At 45.1% G+C, this 20379-nt stretch overlaps 1 protein-coding gene across 5 annotated transcripts in view; it reads left to right on the top strand.

Annotated features, from left to right (window-relative positions):
• Positions 1-6148: 6148 nt before the first annotated feature.
• Positions 6149-20379, top strand: part of LOC311152337 (interferon-induced very large GTPase 1-like) — a 64014-nt gene continuing 49783 nt past the window's right edge. For all 5 annotated transcript variants that reach the window (XR_014616054.1, XR_014616055.1, XR_014616056.1 and 2 more), the window contains exons 1-2: positions 6149-6253; positions 9111-9296. The gene's annotated coding sequence lies outside the window, so the exon portion shown is untranslated. The remainder of the gene's footprint in view (positions 6254-9110; positions 9297-20379) is intronic.

Below are 20379 nucleotides of genomic sequence, written 5' to 3'. Positions count from 1 at the left end.
GCAGAGTTTGTGAGAGGCGCTGGTATTGCTGTTCTGTGCCTTAAGTGTAAATTGGAGGTTCCTGATCAAGCCAATTCAGAACCTGAGATCTTAAAGCTTATGTGTAGAGAATCACATATGATACCTGCCACCTGGAGGTCTGTGTGTGAGGAAAAACTGAGAAAAGACACTGTGAGGCTTGCGTGGAAACAAGATAGTAAAAGGAGATAATGAGAACTAACCAGAGCAAAGAGGTTCCTGAACTAGCCCCTTTGGGAGGGGGTCACTGTGAGAAAGCTGCCAGTAGAGGCAGCTCAAAAAATAAAAGTATTTATAATACCTTATTGCAATTAATGCTGTTTTAAAATGGGAAGGTAAATGGGATAAGGTCCCATATGTTGATGGGGTTTTTTTTGCTTTAAGAATTCACCCAGAATGGCAGAGTAACTGCGGGTTCAGAGCTCCCTCTGACCTAGTGGTGTTAGCCCTTGAAAAGGAGAACAAAGCAAAGAGAAGGCAAATCAAATGTGTTGTTCAGCATGCAGCGTAAGATAGCAATGTATGGAGTCAGACAAAGTTCATCATACTGAAATGCAAAACGATTACAATTCGCAAAATGAGTAGATATGATTTGTTAAAGGGTTCTCCTAAGGTAAGGGAGGATAAGGAAGACCTCCCCAAAAGGGAAGAGACTCAGGCTCCAAAGGCATACCCATTTGCACCCATCCACCTCCTGGCAGTCCAATTTCATCCAGGACTAGGAGGGAACAGATCCCTCTGCGAGAGGCAGTGAGACCAGAAGAAAAGAAAAGGGTGGAATTTTAGTTGATACAGGGGCCATATGTTCAGTTTAAAATAAAGGTTTGGTGCCTGTGGAGAATGATTATGTTGTAGGGTGGGGAACAACTGGCCAGTCTGAGAAGGCATACTTTTGCAAACCTTTAAAGTAACATGTGTACTTAGAAGCTTTTGCATATGCCCAATTCACTAAACATTCTCAAATGGGGAGGTTACTCTAGAGGCAAATGATATAAAGATGTTAGGCTTAACATTAACAGCCATTGAAATTAGGAAGGACATTAGTAAAGAGATATTAGAACAAGTATTTTCGAGAGTATGGTCCTCTGCTGTACCAAAGAGAGTGAAGAATGCCCCCCATAGCAATCAAACTTAAGGAAAGAACACAGCCAGTGAGAATTAAGCAGTACCCCATGAAAAGAAGACTGAGAAGAAATCAGCCCAATAACTGATAGTAGTAGATTAAGGGCTGACAATAAGAAAATGAAAAAATTATACTCTGTGGTAACAAACCCATATACTTTACTAACTTGTTTAACACCTGAGCTAACCTGGTTTACTGTTTTAGACCTTAAAGATGCCTTCTTTTGCCTCCCTATCCACAAAGCCAGGCAGAAAATTTTTGTGTTCAAATGAAAAAGCCCTAAAAGCAGTGCAAAACCCCTTTTGTTAGTAATGTCCTTAAATTAATTGACTCTTCAGGTTGAAGTGAAGTAATGGGTAGATTGTCTTACAATTGTTGGCAACATCCTACATCTGATAACTGTCGGCCTGTTAGGTCATGTTGAACATGACTGAGAATTTAAGAATATTTAAGGCTTTCAGGGACCTTTCACACACTTCCCCTCTTTGTTTTAACAACTATGACTTGAACATATTTCAACTTAGTGAATTCTGAACAGTGTCCAACACAGCATGAACCTTCCTCATTTTGAACAGTAAAGCAATACTGCTAATAAAAAACAACAAGCAGTACTGAACAAAAATCAACAGGAAATTTTACAAAAAAATGTCTATTAATATCTGTTGAGAAAGTTTCTTAACATGAGCAACCTAAAAATAACCAAAGGAATACCTATAACACACCTAAGAGACTAGGTAAAGTTCACATTCTAGATTTCAAATTTGTCAGTTACTAAACTTTGCAAGTTCACCATCAGTATACTTTACATCATCGCTCAGTAGCAGTGGTACAAATAATGAACCTTTTCCTTTTGTTAAGAGTTTTGAAATTCAATCTCTGGATGTGCCAATTATCTTTTCAAAGGTAAGATGCACTGCTTCGGTGTACTCAAATCTTTTTTAGAAGAACAGATTTTGAAAGATGTGGACTATGAATAACCATATGTGCCTGTACCATTGTGTGCAAAATGACAGCACAGACAGCGAAAATATAAAAGGAAGGTGCTAATGTACAGTGCACAGGGGCAAAATCAGTAATTCCAATTATTTCTAAACATGTTTATGGGTTGATTACACATATTCAAACAGTATGCTTTTTCAGAAAAAGTACATAGACATGACCTCAATGCTTCAGGACAAACCTTTTTGCTAATTAGGAGTTCCTGTTATTATTTGCCCATGCATAGTTTTTAACCTTTCTGTAATCTCCAGTGATCTCAGTTCTGTGATTATTGCATCTGCATACTTAGCTGCAAAAAGCCAACATTAAAACCCATGGTGATATTTTGGTTCAAAAATAAGCAGACCTGCAAATCAGTATTTCAGTGACAGACCTTGTAGGTTTAATCCTATTCCTGCCATATCCAGAAATCTGCTATTGACTTCAACAAGAGTTGGCAGGAGTGCTTAGCCATGAATAAATATGAAGGGCAATTGTCAGGGATTTTTAGCATGAAAATGATTTTGCAGACATTGTAAACAGAAGTGACACTGTGGTGGCTAACAGCTGGCCTGGAGACCTCATAGTTATAGATAACCCCAATTATGTAAGTCAAGGCAACCAGTCTAGGCCATTAGGGAACCAGTCTGTTAGGGACACAGACAGCTGTTGGTCAATAAGCTGGATGGAAACTCAATTCAGCCAAACAGGACCAATCATGCCAGGTTTTGAAAACTGTATAAACTATATTCAATAAAGTTGGCTGTTGCTGCATAAATCTTGAGCATTGTGTTGTGTCTCTGTCTCAACTGCAACATGACAGGTGGCAAATACCCAGCCAAAATACTCTGAAACTGAAATCTGCTAATGGAACACCCCTCTTTCTACAGACCTAGCACTCAGACACCTCTCTAAGATCTGTGGAGTTCATGGAAACTTCTAGCAGTTTCATTTTTAATACCTTCAGTAGTTATATTGATAAAACTCCCTGTTCATTATCATTTAAAGCTGTGAACACAAAGGCAATATTTAACTAGATGCACTGTCTTTACATGCCGCAATCAATGCTTTATAGTGCTCTACAGTGATCCAGTATATTTGGGAAAACAATATTTCTGCAAAGCCGTGTTTCTGTTGTAGTTAATTGCTGTGGTATCGTGTGAATGGATATATGTACAAAGCCTTGAGACAGAAAACATCAATTCAGACTTTGTTAATTGTTACTAGTAGATTAGGAGTGCTTTGATTGATCTGATTTTGTGGGATTGTGGTATCTCTTATTTTTAAGGTAGTCTGTAAAATATAAACTCTCTACCCCACAGATAATGCATGCTGTATTAGAAAATAGTTTGCCATGTCAGGTAGATTTACCATTAACAGCTTCCTCCTTCTATTATTCACTCCACTTTCCTAACAACAGTATATGTAACCCTTAAAATCTTCAAACTGCCTCTCATAATCAAAGGCTTGTTCCTGGGACATGTTATTTCCCCAGCTGAAAATGGAGGGATTGCAAAACACATGATCATGCTTGTGAGTGAAATACCACAAGCAGACCACTTTTGTTATTTCAGGTTATGATTTTGACATAGTCATTAGAGAAGACTGAATTCTAGTTAATTTAACCTAAATATGATATATGCAGATAAATTCAACTGTAATATATAGAGATGTATGTGACTGTTGATACTTACATGTTACTAAGAGGTTATTAAATACAGTACATATTTTAAGGACAGCAAGTCTAGTAGAAGAGTTCACACATTTTCAGTATTCTCAGGGTGACAAATAAGGTATGTACAATGTAGTTGTTGAGACCCTATTGACTAAGCAGTGTTACAGTAAGTCTTTGTTAAGGCCTCTCACTGGTATTAAAAGGTAGATTTTTCTTTAGGAGATTGTCTAGCTGTATTGGTTCCCCATCCCATTTGTGGGATTTTGCCTTCTTAATGTTGTAGAAGTGGGTAAGCATGCCAACACCAAAGTTATTAAGAAAGGATGGTGAGCTTCTCCACCAGCTTCTGCCGGCTGGGCTGCAGAATGGGCTGTGACATGCTGGCCCTCTACTGATTGCCAGGATAGTGGTTCTCAGCATGGCCGTGGTTGGCTCCAAGCTCCATATGGGGCTCCAACTGCAGACGGCTGCTAGGCGATGTGGTTCGGCACCCATCCTGGGGCAGCTCCTGGTGGTGTGCGGCTCTCCTCTGCTCTGCTGGTCCCCAGGGCTGCCCACAGTTGACAGGATTCCCCAGCCCCTCAGGGGCTGGCTGCTGCAGCATCCCTCAGGCTTCTTGAGCCCTGGCTGTGTATGGGGCATGGCATGATGTGCTGCAGTCCTGGGTGCTGACAATCTCCCGCCAGCACTTACGGGTTCAGATGTTCTGAGCTCAGCACCGGCACTTCCAATGCCAACGGCGCTTCCAATGCCACCGGCGCTTCCAATGCCACTTGAATTCTGTCTTCTGCCTCCACGCTGAAGCCGTGAGTGGGCCTGCCAGGCTGTGGATGGGCTGTCCAATCAGTCGCTGGCACAGACGGTCCAAGCGAGTTAATGGCAACACAGGGCATGGAGTATAGCAATGGCTCCTGCAGATGTGGCATGGGCGGTCCTGGGCACTGCACAGATTCACTCAAATGTGATGAAGAAGCTGCCAATACCAGTGGCAGTGGGGGAGCTCTGGCAGCAGCATGACGGGGCAGAGCCACAGGGATAATAGGCTCAGATAATGGTCGCTCCCCCCCTTGGCTTCTCACCCGTCCTCTCTGCCCACATTGGCAGATGGCAAATGGCATTCACTCCCCTCACTGCTCCACCTCATTCTCCAGCCCTGGTGGATGTTCCAGCAGGCAGGCCCACAGCACCTCAGCTGTTGCTTTCATCTGTTTTAAGGTGTCCAGCACCAGTCACTGGCTCATTAAAGTGTTTATCGATTGTGTCTGGTCCATGGCTCTTGCACCACACCAGCTTGCAGAGACCCCTGACTAAAGTTACAGAAAATTTTGTACCATTTCCCACAGGAACACCCCATTCCTGGTGTTTGTCCTTTAATCCCTCCCACCCCAAACCCAGGGCATTTCCCTCCTGCCCTGTGGCTTCTTGCTCCAGCAGGTCCTGCAGCCTTGAGTCAGTGATGAAGGAGAAAATTCCCCACCGGGGCATCAGCATTTCTTCTACGCCAAAAGCAGAGAGAGATATTTTGGGAGCAGCCTGGCCCCATGGCCTGACACTCCAGATCCTGTGTGCTGGCACCATCTGTGACCTCTTCCTGTGCTGGAAAAAGTGATAGGAGCTGCTGCTGCTGGCAACCCCTGGGCCAAGGGACTTGCCCTTGTTGTCCCCTGGGTATTATTAATGGATGCTCTGTAGGTTTGAAGGGATGGCTCTGGCTGCAGGAGCTGTGCTGGGGGTCTCTGTTTCCCATCGTCCTTCTTCTGGCCTTGCTGCAGCCCAGGGAATCTCCCTATCTGCACAAGTTCAGGGCCTGATGGCTTTGGAGGTTGTCTCTGGTGTCCCTGGGTTGCTCAGAGCGCAGAGCTTATGTGATGCCACCAACAAGCATCTCCCCTCATCCCTCCTCTCCTCAGAGCTTGAGGTGTTCACCTGGAGAGGAGAAGGATCCGCAGAGAACTCAGAGCCTCTTCCAGGGCCTGAAGGGGCTCCAGGAGAGCTGGAGAGGGACTGGGGACAAGGCATGGAGGGACAGGACACTGGGAATGGCTCCCACTGCCAGAGGGCAGGGCTGGATGGGATATTGGGAATTAGAAATTCCTCCCTGTAAGGGTGGACAGGCCTTGGCACAGGATGTGCAGTTCTGGGATTCCATGATGCAGGCTAAGGGGAGGAGGGTGGGTGATTTCCAGCCAGGAGCCCCAGGCTCTGCCCAGCTCATGGAATCATAGAATCATTAAGGTTGGAAATGACCTCAAATATCCTCAAGTCCACCTTCCCAAACCAGGAAGCGGCAGTTTCGCTTTCACACTGCTGCAGGAAAACACATGAATCCCAGGAAGGCTGTAGCTGCTCCCCCACTGCCCTGATAAAAGGGGAAGCAGATCCCTCCAAAAAAAACCGGAGCTGTTTGGGCTGTGCGGGACTTCTCCGAGCCCGGGAGCTGCGAGGACCAGAGGGAGAAGGTGGGAGAATGGGATGGGGATGGGGATGGGGATGGGGATGGGGATGGGGATGGGGATGGGGATGGGGATGGGGATGGGGATGGGGATGGGGATGGGGTAGGGGGTGGGGATGGGGAAGTGGGTGGGGATGGCGATGGCGATGGGGATGAACTGCGGGGCTGGGAGCCGGGAGCAGCAGGGAGCGGGATCTTATTGCTCTCCTGTTCCCTGTGCTTTCCTACGGCTGGGGAGATGGCAGGGCAGGAGAAGAGGGGGCTGAGGGCAGCGGGCGGGCGCTGTGTGCTCCGAGCGGGGGCTGCAGGCAGCCGCCTTTGCTGGCACCGCTTTGGGGGAGCTCGGGGGAGCCGTGTGCGCTGCGGGGGCTGAGCTGGGACGGGGCCGGGGTCAGAGCGGTGGGAGCGGAGCGGCGGGGGAAGGAGGAGGGATGCGGGGGATGGAGAGACTCAGGGAAGGCTGCAGAGGCGCAAAGGCTGTCCCGAGACCTGGCAGCGGGGCTGGCCGGGCACAGATCCCCAGCGGAGCCCCTTCCCTGCCGCCAGCCCGTGCCCGGCCAGGAAACGCTCCTCGCAGGCGGGGCCGACCCTGCCCGGCCTGGGCACCCCCAGCCCCGCGCTGGGGCCGGATGGCTGCGCTCCCCTGAAGGCAGGAGCCGGGAGGATCATTCCTTTTCCTGCCCATGCAGGGAGGGTGGGATTCTCCTCTCTTACACTCTAAACGGCACCACCCAGAGAGCTCTGGTCCCTGGGACAGCCCCACAAAGGCAGCAGTGTCCCCAGAGCCCCTTTCCCTGGGCCAGGGCTGCAGAAATCACTCTCGGGGGGCTGTTCCCATAAAACGGAGTGCAGACATTCCGTGGCAGGTCCTGCTGCCATCCTTGCTGCTTCCCTTCTTTGTATCCAAGGAGGAACTCAGTCCCGAGTTATGGCCTGAATGTGCTCAGTGCCTCTCAGCGGGCACTGGCACAGTCACATGGGGCTTTTCCCTATTCCTGTGGCAATGGGAAGCCATGCAGGGAGTGACAAGGGTGCCTGGGGACAGGTTCAGGGTGTGGCTGTGCTGGAGTAAATGTTATCCAGGGCAGTCTGACTCCAGAGACTGAACCAGTCCTAGCAGTGCTCCAGCGGGACAGAATTTTGGAAGGAACAGGGCTGGGACAAGTGTCTCAAGTGGACAAGGTCCAGCAGTGATCCTGAGACAGCAGTTCCCTTCCTGAGCAGCCGCCCTGCGCTGAGGCTCTGCTGCCCAGGGAGCAGCTGGACCTCTGCCCAAAGAAAACAATTGGTGTCTGAAATCCCCATTGTCCTCTGCCAGCACACCCAGCTTTCCTCTGCTGCTAAACTTCCATTATCTCGAAACAGCAGCTTTTCCTGTTTGTGCTGTCCCCCTCCTGTCCCCTTCCTGCTGGTGGGAGCACACGAGCTGCTGCGGGGGGGGCTCAGTGCCTGCTGGGATCCAAGCCCAGTGCTGCTTCTCCCCCTCTCTGGGGCCCTGAGCTTCCCCCCAGCAGCAGCTGTGTGATGTGGGCAGTGGTGGGACAGGGCCCTGCTGCCCCATTGGCAGGGCTGTTCCCCTGGCTGTGCCCACTCCTCACCTTGTCTGCTGCCCCCAGAGCACAGATGTTCCCTGCACAGCCTCTCAGCCATCAGCATCCCCAAGTCCTTCTCCTCAGGGCTGCTCTCAATCCATTCTCTTCCCAGCTTGTGCCTGTGCCTGGAAATGCCCTGATCCAGGGGCAGCACCTACACTTGGCCTTGGTGACCTTCAGGGGCTTTGCTCTGTCCTACCTCTCCAGCACATCCTGCTTTTTTCTGGTGGGGGTGAAATAAATTGGTCAGGAAATCTTTCTCCTTTTAAATTCCTTTATTAAAAGTCATCAGCTCACATGGGAAACAGGTGCCCAATCACCCCATTGCTCTGCCTAAGAATGACTCAGATGAGGGGAAAAGTGTAGCTCTGACCACTAGGAAACAAACCTGGAGAGTTCATGCTCGTGGGAAGACTGGGGTTATACCCCTTGTGCGCTTCCAGGGTTTGCTCTCCAGGGTCCTGGCTCTGGCCGACATCTTTTCAGGGTACGGTGAGTGGCAAAAAAAACTCTCAGTGTCTCTGCCGGCTCGGGACCCTGCTCCTCAAATCCAGACATCACCTCGATCCTCCAACTCTGCATTGGCTCGTTGTTTTAGGGGTTTTTTTTGTCCAGGTTTGGTGAGGGGGTCTCCGATGTCCTTTGCATGTCAATCTAGTCCTTTCACTGTCGGGGTGCCATCTCCCAGGAAACAGCAGGGCGCCGCCCAGCACTTGCCTCTGCGGGAAACGGCGACCCAGGCCGGTCCCTGCCTCTGGAACCCTCCGTGCCACCCCCGCGGGGGCCCCCGGCCCCGGCGGAACCCGCGCTTGAGGAGGGGGCGCTCCACCGCTCCCAGGTCACCCCCGGTACGGGGGGCCCGCGCCGAAAGGTGGGGGTGGGGCCCCCCCATTCCCAGGCGACCCAGCAGCGGTGGGGCTGGCTCGCAGCGCCATTAAGAACACGTAATTAAAAGGAAACTGTTAACAGGAGATTACAACAGGAAATTAGTAACAATAGTTAGAACTCCAACTTGGCAGCAATTGGTTTAAATTGTGAACTCTGCAACCTTTTTTAAAAAAATGGGCAGCTTCTTTTATTCATAACAGGGGAACATGGATGTAGGTCCCAGGTGAAACCCTGCTCTGGTCACCTCCACAGAAGAGCCCTGAGGAGTCTTTGCTGCTTGGGCAATCCCCAGTGGAGGAGAAGGGTTGGCCTCCAGTGCTCCCTGGAATGAATCCTCTGTGCCCATGGATTGCTTTCCTCTGACTGTCTGCTCTTCTCCTGTAGGATTTTGGGCCTTTCCTTTTCCTGCTGCTCTTCCTCCTGAGTTCTCAAGTGTTTCCCATCTTCTTCTCCACACCCACCGTGTACCCCAGGCCTGCCGCTGCTGCTGTGCTCTGCTGGGCCCAGCACCTGGGGCCCTCGGCTGCTGGTGTCTGCTGAGAAGCCAAGGCTGGGAGCATCTGCTGTGAGGTGAGTGAGGGGAATCACAGCCCACAGCCCTTGCATACATTGCCCAAATTTGCAGGGATTCCCAAAGGAAAGCTGCCCCTGAAGGCTCTTGAAGGGTGCAGGAGCCCTCAGATCTATACATGAGTCCAAGTCCCTGGGATTGATTCCTGTGCTGGTAAGGGTCTTGTGGCCTTGGTGGAATGGAAGCTGAATCCAGGGAAGGGTTGGTGCATTAAATAAATCTCTCCAGTATCCAAGTGAATTGATATTGGCACAATTCTCGAGTTGTGATACAGTATTCTCAAGAAAATTGATCCACAAGCACCAGAGGTTTATGTCCAAAATGAGACAGAGGAGTCCTGTAACTTTATTCCAATAAAGGGAGAGGCCATGGGGCACTTCCCCTGGGTCTCAAAATTTCTAGGGGACACAGCCTCCTTTTTATCCTAATTTCCCAGCTGCATGTCCCTCTCTCTTTCCCCACTGACTGAAGAACTTGAGACATAGACTTCCCAAAACACCTGATACAAACCCTCTTCCGATGTATAACCCCTACCCCCTTGTTTTTTTTTTCCTTGCGTCTCTGTTCTTTTTCTCTAAATGCAAAGATTTTGCACAGTCTTGAGTGAGTAACAGTCAATTAGTGGAGTTCCTATGGAACTTATGATTCCCTCCATTGTGTCATGATCTCCTCCATGAGCAGGGAGTCATGATGGTTCATTTTACTGATCTCAGAGCGCAAAAACCAACATGGAAAGGGGATTGCAGCATCAATCAAAACAAACGCACATTTATTGAATGGCCACAGCAAATGCGTTAAAGGAATTAGGGAAAGGAAAAGAATAAAAAAGAGGGTGAGAAAGAGTGAGAGAGGAATATAGCTACCAATCATTGAGACAAAGTCCTTTGTATTCCAGCTGAAGGAATCCGCTGTCACATTGGGGAGATCTCAAAAAGCCTGGTTAATTCAAGGTTCTATTATAGTCCGTTGCTGAGGGAGGGGAACAGATCTTGAAACCATTGAGGGGGAACAGATACAATAAGGAATAAGTCTATTGAAATCGCTGAGGGGGAAAGAAGGCATTGAAGACAGGTACAGACAGTCCATGTTCTCAGCACTAGGCGAGACCCATTGTCTTCTTGGTCCAATGGCCACACCTGCAGGCAAACATCTCACTTTGGTCAGGTCAGCTCCCCACACACCTCCCCCGTGTTAGGGGTTTCAGTCTAGGTCCTTGGGAGGATGAGGAGCTTCTCCATAGAGGGGTTTCATGTCTCAGTCCTTGAAGGAGAGGCTGCTCCCATCTCAGTCTGTCCATCACAGTAGTTGAATGGCAGATGAGGGGTCTTCCATGGAGGGACCACCAAAGGTTACCCCAGAAAGGCAGACGAGGGGTCTTCCGTGGAGAGACCACCAAAGGTTACCCCAGGAAAGTCCAACCAGGCCAAGAGGTGGGGAAATTCACAAGCTATTGTTGCGAAACAGGTGCCATCCTATAGGGCGTGTCACCCCCTTGGCAGGCCCTGCCAGAAGTGGTCACTGTAGACACAGCTGTGAACAATCGCTGGGCAGGCCACAACTCTGCTCAGGGGCCTCAGGATTATTTGGCGTTCATCCACCACGGGCAGGCCAGAATTCTGATCAGGGTCCTCAGGGTCCTGATGTCTCTCCTGGGGATGGTCGTGAGGCAAATGAGGGGAACTCCAGACCATCTCTCAAACCACCCGGTGACTCACGACAGTTTTCAAGGGGTCTTCATCAGCAGCCTTCCATAGGGTCATTGTGAAGTCTTCAGGACTCATGGAATGTTGGTAGCATATCCCAGAAAACGGAAAGAGTATGTCAGAGAGAGAGAGAGAGAGAGAGAAAGAAAAGATAGAAAAGGGGAAACAATAAACAAATATAATTATTATTAATTAAAAAATTATTTGAAATTTTTTTTGAAATAATCAAAACAAATCACAAATAATCAAAAGCAATAAAGCAATAAACAAATACAATAAGTATTAATTTAAAATATTTTTTCAAAACAACTCACTAAAAATCAAATGTAATTTTCACGAATCATAAAAGAAAATTGAAGATTATTTCAAAATACACACTCTAATTTATAATCGCCTTGTGTCAACAGTCTTGGGGATGTCCACATTGAAGAGGACATCAGCCAAGTTGTGTGCATTAATTATAGATGTCAATTTTGTTAACCCTTTCATTCTCCAATTCATAATGAATAAGATTACTGATAAAATAAAACCAATCAAAACTAGAATCAAAAGGACAATGATGGGATGACACATATTGTTCAGGACACTCATGGCAGTAGGTGACCACCCAAAAAGAGTATCCCACCACCTGTGCTCAACATGTTTCTTTACCCTTTCCATGAAACGGTGTATTTGTCTCACATTGTGATGAACAGTTACAAGGGTTTGCTGTCTGTTTTTCTTGGCCTTTTCCAAAATTTCGATTAAGTCCTGATGGAGCAACAATCGCCTTACCAAAGTGAGGTTCATCCCAAGGGGAGTAGGCATCAGTTTGGGAATCAGTGTGTAGTTGGATTGTAAAAGGTAGTGAGAGGTAACTGGAGCTTCATAAGAAAAATCACATCCTGCAATTTTGGTAAAGTTACAAGCACAAATATTTGAGTGATTTTTAGTATCCACTACTACATTTGCTACCAATACAATACCGCAAGCAGTTCTAAAGCATGCACACCCATTGCCTATGTTTATAAGGACTGTTTCAGAAGTCTCGTTAGGACGAATTTCAAAGTGACAGATATTTTCCTCTCTGTCCAAATGTCTTGAGCTACGACTGCATTACTTTCACAGATGAACTCTTGCTGTTTGTCACCGTTATGTCGGATGTGACATACACACATGATCAGGGTCCAAGAAGAAAGAAGTTTTTATTCTGAGTGTTCTCCAGCTTATATACTCTTAACAAAGCATGATCTTAAGTCATTACCTACATCACAATAACTGATTATATTCATTGGTGCAAAGCAATTAGCATCAATATAATTGGCAAAAGTTGTACAGAAATTTAAAAAGGCACGTATACACATCTATTCACACATGTAGTCTAGCTTACAAAAATTTCCATGTATTTTTTCTAATCTGTTTCCATGCTGACAGCCTTGTCTTCTTCCTTGCTATGGATACACTTGAAAATCATCAATTGTTATTTCTTCCAGTAACTCAGCTTTGCTTGCAGGCCAGCTGTCAAGCCCCTCCATACTTCCCCCTTTTTGTATTTGAGAGACACACACAGCTAACAAGGATTTTTGCAGGGCCTGATGCAAAAATCCAAGCAGACAAGGGAGACACAGAGCAATAATTACAATTACCAACAAAATTAACAATCTAGTCTTCAACAAGGCCTTAAGCCACTTCGTGATGCCTTAACTTTTGGAAAATTCAGCTATCTCCATTTGTCATTTACTTGTAAGCAACTGACTCTCTCTTTCAAGTTTGCAATACTTTTGTAGATTGATTTACTGTGATTTGATAAATTCATGCAACACATACTTTTAAAATTTTGGCATCTGTGACCATGAGATAACAATAAGAAATCTATAGCTGTTCTGTTTTGTAATGTTGCATGTCTAATGCTCTTTACACCTAGCAGTAGTCTACTTAAAGCCACAGATGTGTTGTTGCTTTACTTAGCAAGCCAAAAACTAAGCTTCTTTAAGGAAGATAGAGCATGAGCTGAAGCTACACCAGGTGCAAAAATTCATGCAGAAGTAATAGATGCAGGTCTTCAAAAAGCCACTTCATCCTGGTATTGAGAAGCACATTTATGTTGAAATGATAGCTTGCTTCATGTTTTTTGATGCATCATTGTTCTGTTGGGTGTCAATAGAGTTAACTGCTCCAAACTGCAGGAACTTTTTCTTATCTTTCTTGGAATACTAACTCAAGCCCAATCACTACAGATTAAAAACACAGTTTTTGGTAGTTGCAAAGATACATCAAAGGCACATGATACGCGATGTGAGGTGTAGTTACACCATAAGCTTGCATTTCTGTAAATGTCTAGTGTTGTATTTGCGTCCTGAGACTGCCTTTCTGTTGTCCTGTCTTTTCCTTCTGTTGTGGTTTGAGAGGAAGTAGGTTTTTTTTGGGATGCTGTGGTCAAACCAATAGGTGCTCAGATTTGAATACTGGCACCTGGTGTGGCCACTGAGGATATGGATATGCCTCTGAGAACACAGGGGGTTAAAAGCTGAGAATTCCCGGGGAAAAACTCTCTTGGTTCCGGTCCATGAAAGAGCTCAAACCTGCCCTGCCCGGCTCCGAGCTGGGCAGGGGAGGGGAAGCCATGAGGCCTGGTTGAAGTAGGCCAGGTGAGCCTGGACAGAGGAAGAAGGAGAAGGCCCTGCAGGATGGAAGGGTGGAGGAACCCTGAGAGACATCGGGCAGCCCCCGCCCGGAGGAGAGAGAGAGAGCGAGCTGGTGTCTCTGCCTGTGTTGCCTTGAGATTTGATAGCACAACCAGCCAAGAAGGAGAACGGGGGGTGCGGTGAGAAGGTGCCTGGCAGGGCAGTTCTGCACAGGCTGAGCCTGAGACTTTTAACCCTTTTTTGGATGATGGGAACCTTACAAATGCTGATTCCTCCTGGAGTTGAATGAGAAGAGAGATATAGATGAGATAACAGGAAATGGGCAAGTATGATGAAAGTCCATACAAGTGAAAGATGTCAGAAGAGCTGAGAAGAATCTTAGGTGGGAGGAGGTGATGGAGTGGCCTTTGGATGGACTTTTCTTGTATGGCCATGGGCGGAACCATTTTTTCCTGTGACACAGAGACTGCGTTTAGGGGGAGGCAATGGCTCGGAGCCAAGAAAGTGCAAATATGTGATGGAGTGTGTGAACAGAGATGACGATGGGTGAGGAGGGTGGTGGTGCCCTCCAGGAAGAAGAGGAAGATCTCTGTTCTCAAGACCCCTCGGCCCCAGGGGGTGAAATTTGGTGGGGACATGTGTCCCAAAAGTGAGGGACTGTACCTTTTTTGGAACTGGGCAAAGCGTGCTTGAAAAGGAAAACCCTAGAAGCAGCTCTGGTCCATGCACAGTGGTGAGAGCACTGGGCATGGAAGGAAGATGTCACACTGGCAGATGCTCTCCAGGTGGTGCCACCTGTGACAGGGAAACACAAGAGGCTTCAACTGTGTTTCCAGGGGAAGCCCATGGTCCAAGAGAGACTCCTCTCTCCTTGACGAATTGAGAATTGATTATCTAAAGGGTGGTGATGGATCAAGAGTTGATGATTTGAAGGTGCATGTATGGGAAATCTGGTGGGGGGAGGAGGAGGAATGAGATATGTAAGATTTTCATTCCAAATTGTGTGTGTTTATGTATAGTTGTAGATTAATAAAGTTTTTCCCTTTTTAATTCCTAAGCTGGAGCCTGCTTTGCTCTATTTCTGATTACATCTCACAGCAGACACCAGGGAGGAGGTCTTTTCATGGGGGCACTGGCATTGCGCCAGGCTCAAATCATGACATAACTAAACACTGCACAAGCATCTATTTGCAATGATCTTAGTAATTCTAGCTCTTGTGGCTCAATGGAAACTTGAGGCAAGTGTACATAGATGCTATCTTAGAAATTTATATTGTGTACAGGATTTATTGATTTACAATTCAAAGCTTGTGAGGGATAAGGCCAGTTTTTAAGAGGTACACTAACAAGCCTCATAGAGAATGGATTTTTTAGGACTGGAAACTGACAGGCACAGTGGGTCTTGATGAGTAGCCTCAGCCAGTGTTACTCACACATTCTTTTTTGGTTGTAGTGCAATCTTCCAATCTGTTCTCTCTGATACGCTCCAGGTAAGGTTTAACACAAAGAGTAGGTATTTAATGTGGTCCATTTTCTGTAGAAATATAAGCATATCTCTTCTTCTACGTCATTAAATTTACAGGACTGCTTCATTGACCACTAATTAGATTTCTCATTTGCTCTTGAACAGGCTTTTGCAATTTAGATTTTTTTTAAATTAGAGGAAAAATGTGAAAACAAAGGAGGTAAAGGAGTTGTTTCTTTGTAGGATAAAAAATTCATCACATAAACTGCTTTGTTTAATTGTGCTTGGGGGGGTTTTCTTTGCATTCTCTTTTTTTAGTTTTGAAGCTGACACTTCAATGTGCCATGGGCACGTTCAACAATAGCTTGTCTAGTGGAAGAATGAGAAATACTTGTACTATGTACAACACCTTAAGCAGCAAAAAAAAAATGCTTTATTTTTCAAGATGCATAACCAGATCTATTATTAGTCTTATTTGTTAACGCACCCCTAAAACAGAAAAAGGATTTTGAAAGTGACAAATAATATTTATAGCTTTTTCACTTGTATGTGCAGTTGCTAAACAGCATAGGAAAAGGTATCAAAGGTATCAAAGGCACATGTTTCAATCTGCCAAAATCAGCAATTTGAGTTATGTTTGTCTGCTAGAGTTGCAAAGCTTGAAACCTTCTGGGATTTGTTCTATAATATACAGGAACATGTGAACTTCGACAATCAGGGCCTGCAGTGATAATTGAATGAGCATTATTGTTACGAAGGCCAAATTGCAACTGCAGACCTTGAGCTCTTTGATGATAAAATTGATGAGACAAAATTGCTTGTTGTATACACAGGATGATAGGGAGAAGCATTTTTAGACTGATTCCTTTCCATGTATTTAAAATGAACATAAAAATCCAATTTCATAGGAGTCCAATTCTGTGGACTCCTGTGAAACCTAGGAATTCTAGTTCTTGGGGTTCCAGCAATGATGTTTCAGGAGGTTAAGGAATCCAATTTGATATTATTTGATTCGCCTTCAAAAAAAATTTTAGTGTAAAGTTCTGGAGGAGCTATATTCCCCCCTAATTTTTTGGTTTTTAATAACATGTAGGTTTCTCATTGTGAACATGAAGGTATCATCAAAGCAAAACAATATGTAGCATAACAATAAACTTATACTAAGTAAAAATAAATCAGATAAGAGATACAATTAGTAGCACATGAAAAATAGAATAGTGATTTAAAACAATGACTTATCAATTTCTTTAATATTCTACTATTACTTAGAGTCTGTAGTAATTGGCAAGCTTTAGTTTTTTAAAGTGAAGGCTTGGAAAATCATTACCAGGTAAGATTTCTAAGTTCATCTTAAAAGGAGGGTTAGCTATTATAGGTCCAAATTTGATAAGTTAAAATTACTTGAATATAATTTTGGTGCAGAAAATTTTCTCTACTAGTTAAGGCCAGGACTTGGCCATGGTCCAGGTTTTTAACTGGAAGAGTCTTTTTAATATATTTTAGAAACCTCTTAGTAACAGTAGTTAGAAAAATAATATAAATAGTCTTATAAATAGTTATACAACAATAAGTGAAGGTTTGTAAAGTAGCTGGCTTTCTCATTTATCGTTAGTTAGTCAATGGTACCATAGACAAATAGCAAATTAATAAAGTAATGCTTGTTATAAAAAGTCAGTGAATTCACATCATAAAATCAACAGCATAATCAGGGTTACTTAATATATCAGTAGAAACTGGCTTAAGAAATTGAGGTTATATTTCCATAGACATATATGACATTAAAGCAAAAAAGTAAAAGAAAGCATTAAATAACTACTTACAGTCATAATATTGAGACTCATTCTTCAATACTACTTATAAATATAAAATAGCAAAAAACTGCTCTTATTTCTATAACAAAATAGTGTTGTAATTTAAATTAGCAAATTTTGACAAAAATTCATTCAGACTTTGTGTCATTCACTTGTATAGCAAAGGAATGATATCAACTCAAACAGGTATACTTCAACAGAACTTAAAATCAATTTCAGTAATACCTAACGTAATAAAGTATCTCTAAAAGAACTTAAAGTTAACATCACTGAGACTAAACAAAAATCAATCTTGATAAGAATTAACTTATTTAAATTATATTATTGCAAAAATGAAACTGAAAATTTGTCATGTAACAGTTAAACATCAGAGTAAACAACATGCAAGTAAACAACTGCACTGAAATCTTTACCATAAATTTACCTTGTTAGAACTATGGAGTAAAAAGCAAGTACTTAACAAAGCTGATGGTGGAATTAAGTCTCAAAAAATCAATACAGATACAGTTCAAGCTTTGTCTTGAATGTGAGCTAAAGAAACTTGAATTTAAAACTTATCTAATTCTTCTTAGGGAATGATGTAGTTTTGCTATGTTATTAATAGGTAAAAAGACACAACCTCTATACCAATACCTTTGAATTTTTCTAGAAACAATCCTGTTAAAAATCACAAATCACAAGTTACTAGGTAAATCTCAACACTAGATGGTGCCAGGCAGGGCTGCACTTTCTGCAGCAGCTTTAAAGATTGCTGATAGGATAGATTTAAGTTTGGCTTAGTAAGAGTAATGTCATATAAACATTGATGGCTAAACCAAAAAGAGTTGTAGTTATGTAATACTAAATAACTATACCAAAAAATTCACAACAGATACAAATACAACAAGATACATTGTTTAAAAAAAGGCAAGTAACTGGAAATTTGACCAAGGCTAGATGTCTCTCTGGGATTTAGATCTGTATCAAGTGTCCCTTTGGTAGCCACTGCTCCTTCCAATGCTTGCAAGTGCCTGGGGTACTTCAGCCAGGGCCCACTGTGGGGGTGTTGAGTGTCCTAAATTACTCCTGTGCAAAATCTGAACACATAAAAATTCCTTACTGTGTTAACGCATCTCTGTCCCACAAAACTAGGGGGACAGACATCACAAAAAGTTTAACTGTGGCGATCTGCTCATCAGGCGATCTGCTCATTGTTATATGCACCTAGTGTTGGCTTTGCAGGCTTTCATTCCTTCCACTTATGCCAGAGAGTCCCTGAGTGGTTAATGGCCACTCACTGGGCTATTGGCTCCTTGAGATAACAGTCACATTGGCTCCTATATCAATGAGTCCTGTTAGGAGAGTCTCTGCCTTTCAGAGTCATTTTGCATTGGCATGTTGGATGCTCAGTTGTAATACATTGTGTCCATAAAATCTGTGGGACCCCTGTAGAACCAAAAATACCCCCCTCTTGTTGTAGTGTGTTGCAATTTCCTGTTTCAGACTCCTCAATCCTTTCCCAGGTATAGCTTCTCTGTTCCCCTCCCCCTTTCTCGTCCTAAGTGATGTCCATCAAGCTTAACTTTCCAGCAAGTGCGTCGTGTGATTGACAGAAGTTCAAAAGATGCCTCTCAGCCCTGGGGTCATTGGCCTGTCTAAGTGTCAATGTCCCCTGAGACTCGCCCTCTCCCACCTGGTTGGTAGCTCACCTATCCTCTCCCTTCCCCCTCCCCCTGAGCTTAAAAGGACCTGGGACCATGCGGCCGTGATTCTACTGTAGCTGTTACCAAGATTCAGAGTTCTGGAATAAAGCTCTGGACTGAACCCTGCTGTAGACTCCTCTCCTTAAGTCTTCACCTAGCCTAAGGACTTTCACCCGAGGTAAAGCTGAGTTCTTACCAGCCTGGACTTGTTCTCAGTGTATAGCTGCAACTCCTAGCTAGCCAGAGGGATCTCTGTGGTGAAAAACCACAGCAGCTGCCTTTGGCCGAGCAGCGAGGGCTGGACGAGCCCAGATACGTTCCATCCGGTAATATTGGAATATTAGTCCAATATTGGAATATTATTCCAATATTTGGCGCCCAACGTGAGGCACGAACCCACAACCCTGAGATTAAGAGTCTCATGCTCTACCCTCTGTTCAGTTATTGTGCAGATAGGGGTGCTGCTGGAAAAAGTATGAGTTAGGATACATAGCTCATGGCCAGGGCTACACAGGGCTGCTGGGGAGTCCAAGCCATGATCTTTATTTCCCCAAGGGAATCAGAGTCTATAGCCCCAGGGAGAACAAACAAACAAAGTATGCATACACTGTCTGGGTGGTCCAAACGCTCCTGTGGGAATCAAACGAACAGATGAATCAAGGCAACGTTACTGTGTTGGAGGATGCCAGGTCCATTCTCGTGCTGCCTGCGGTGGCTGGTTGTAAGTCAGCAACAGTTGCTCAGCGGGTGAGGGCAGGGCCAGTTGGAAGTTCACAGTTGCTCCCAGCTGCAGTGTTGGCTGTGGAATTTGTGTCCTCACGCATCGCCATCCTGTGCTGTGAGAGAAGATTCCCTGCAAAGGCCGGCCATTCTGGTGGAACTTAGAGCGGCATATATTAGCACAGTGAGGGCCTTTCCGACAGTGAGGGCATACACCCAGAGCTTTAGGTTTTTGTGTTCTTTGGCAGTCTCCCTGGATATGTCCATACTCCCCACAGCCAAAACAAGCCAGCTGTTTCCCGGGGGTTAATTTCATGGTGGCAAAAGCGTCCGCTATGCCTTGCCCCACATCTTGATATGTGACTGCTGTGATATGTTGTAATGTCCCTAAGTGGTTGCACTCTTGTATCATTTGGAGTAAAGTGGGTTCAGGTTCAGGGGGTAAAGATTTTAAAAGCTGCTTACAGTCTGGGTTGGAGTTCTCTATGGCCAGTTTGAGGAGTATAATCTCCCTGGCTTGCTCGCTATCCATTTGTCTCTCAAATGTTTGTTTCAATTTGTCCACAAACTGCATGTAAGGCTCTTGTGGACCTTGTTTGATATTTATGAAGGACTGTTGCAGAGTTTTGGCATCAGGAACCTTAAGGAATGCCAGGCGAGCTGCCTCTGTAATACCCTATAGGGCTTCTCTTGGTAAGGTGGCTTGGCCATTGGGGTCGGTATGCACCCCCTCCTCCACAAGGTGGGCAATAGTTAAGGCAGCCAGGGCTTGGTTTGCATGCCCTGCATATGTTGCAATTAAATTTTCCAGTCCTTTTTTCCATTGCACGGTAAATATAGCATATTGTGTCCGTGTGAGCAACAGATTTGCCAAAAACTTAACATCATGAGGAGTCATGTGGTGAGTAGCAAAGGTTGCTCTTAACAAATTACTTAAGTATGGGGACCCCAGTCCATATTCCCCAGTGGTATGACACAGTTCCTTAATTTCTGAGTGATCTAGGGGCTCCCATTGGGAATTTCCCCCCCTCAGGCTGAATTGCAAGGACACCACAAAGTTTTCTGCAGCAGCATCAA

This window comes from Fringilla coelebs (assembly GCF_963513975.1).
Source record: "Fringilla coelebs genome assembly, chromosome: 3".
Taxonomy (NCBI): Eukaryota; Metazoa; Chordata; class Aves; order Passeriformes; family Fringillidae; genus Fringilla; species Fringilla coelebs.
The sequence above is the reverse complement of the archived record's forward strand: the minus strand, read 5'-3'. Positions and strand labels throughout refer to the sequence as shown.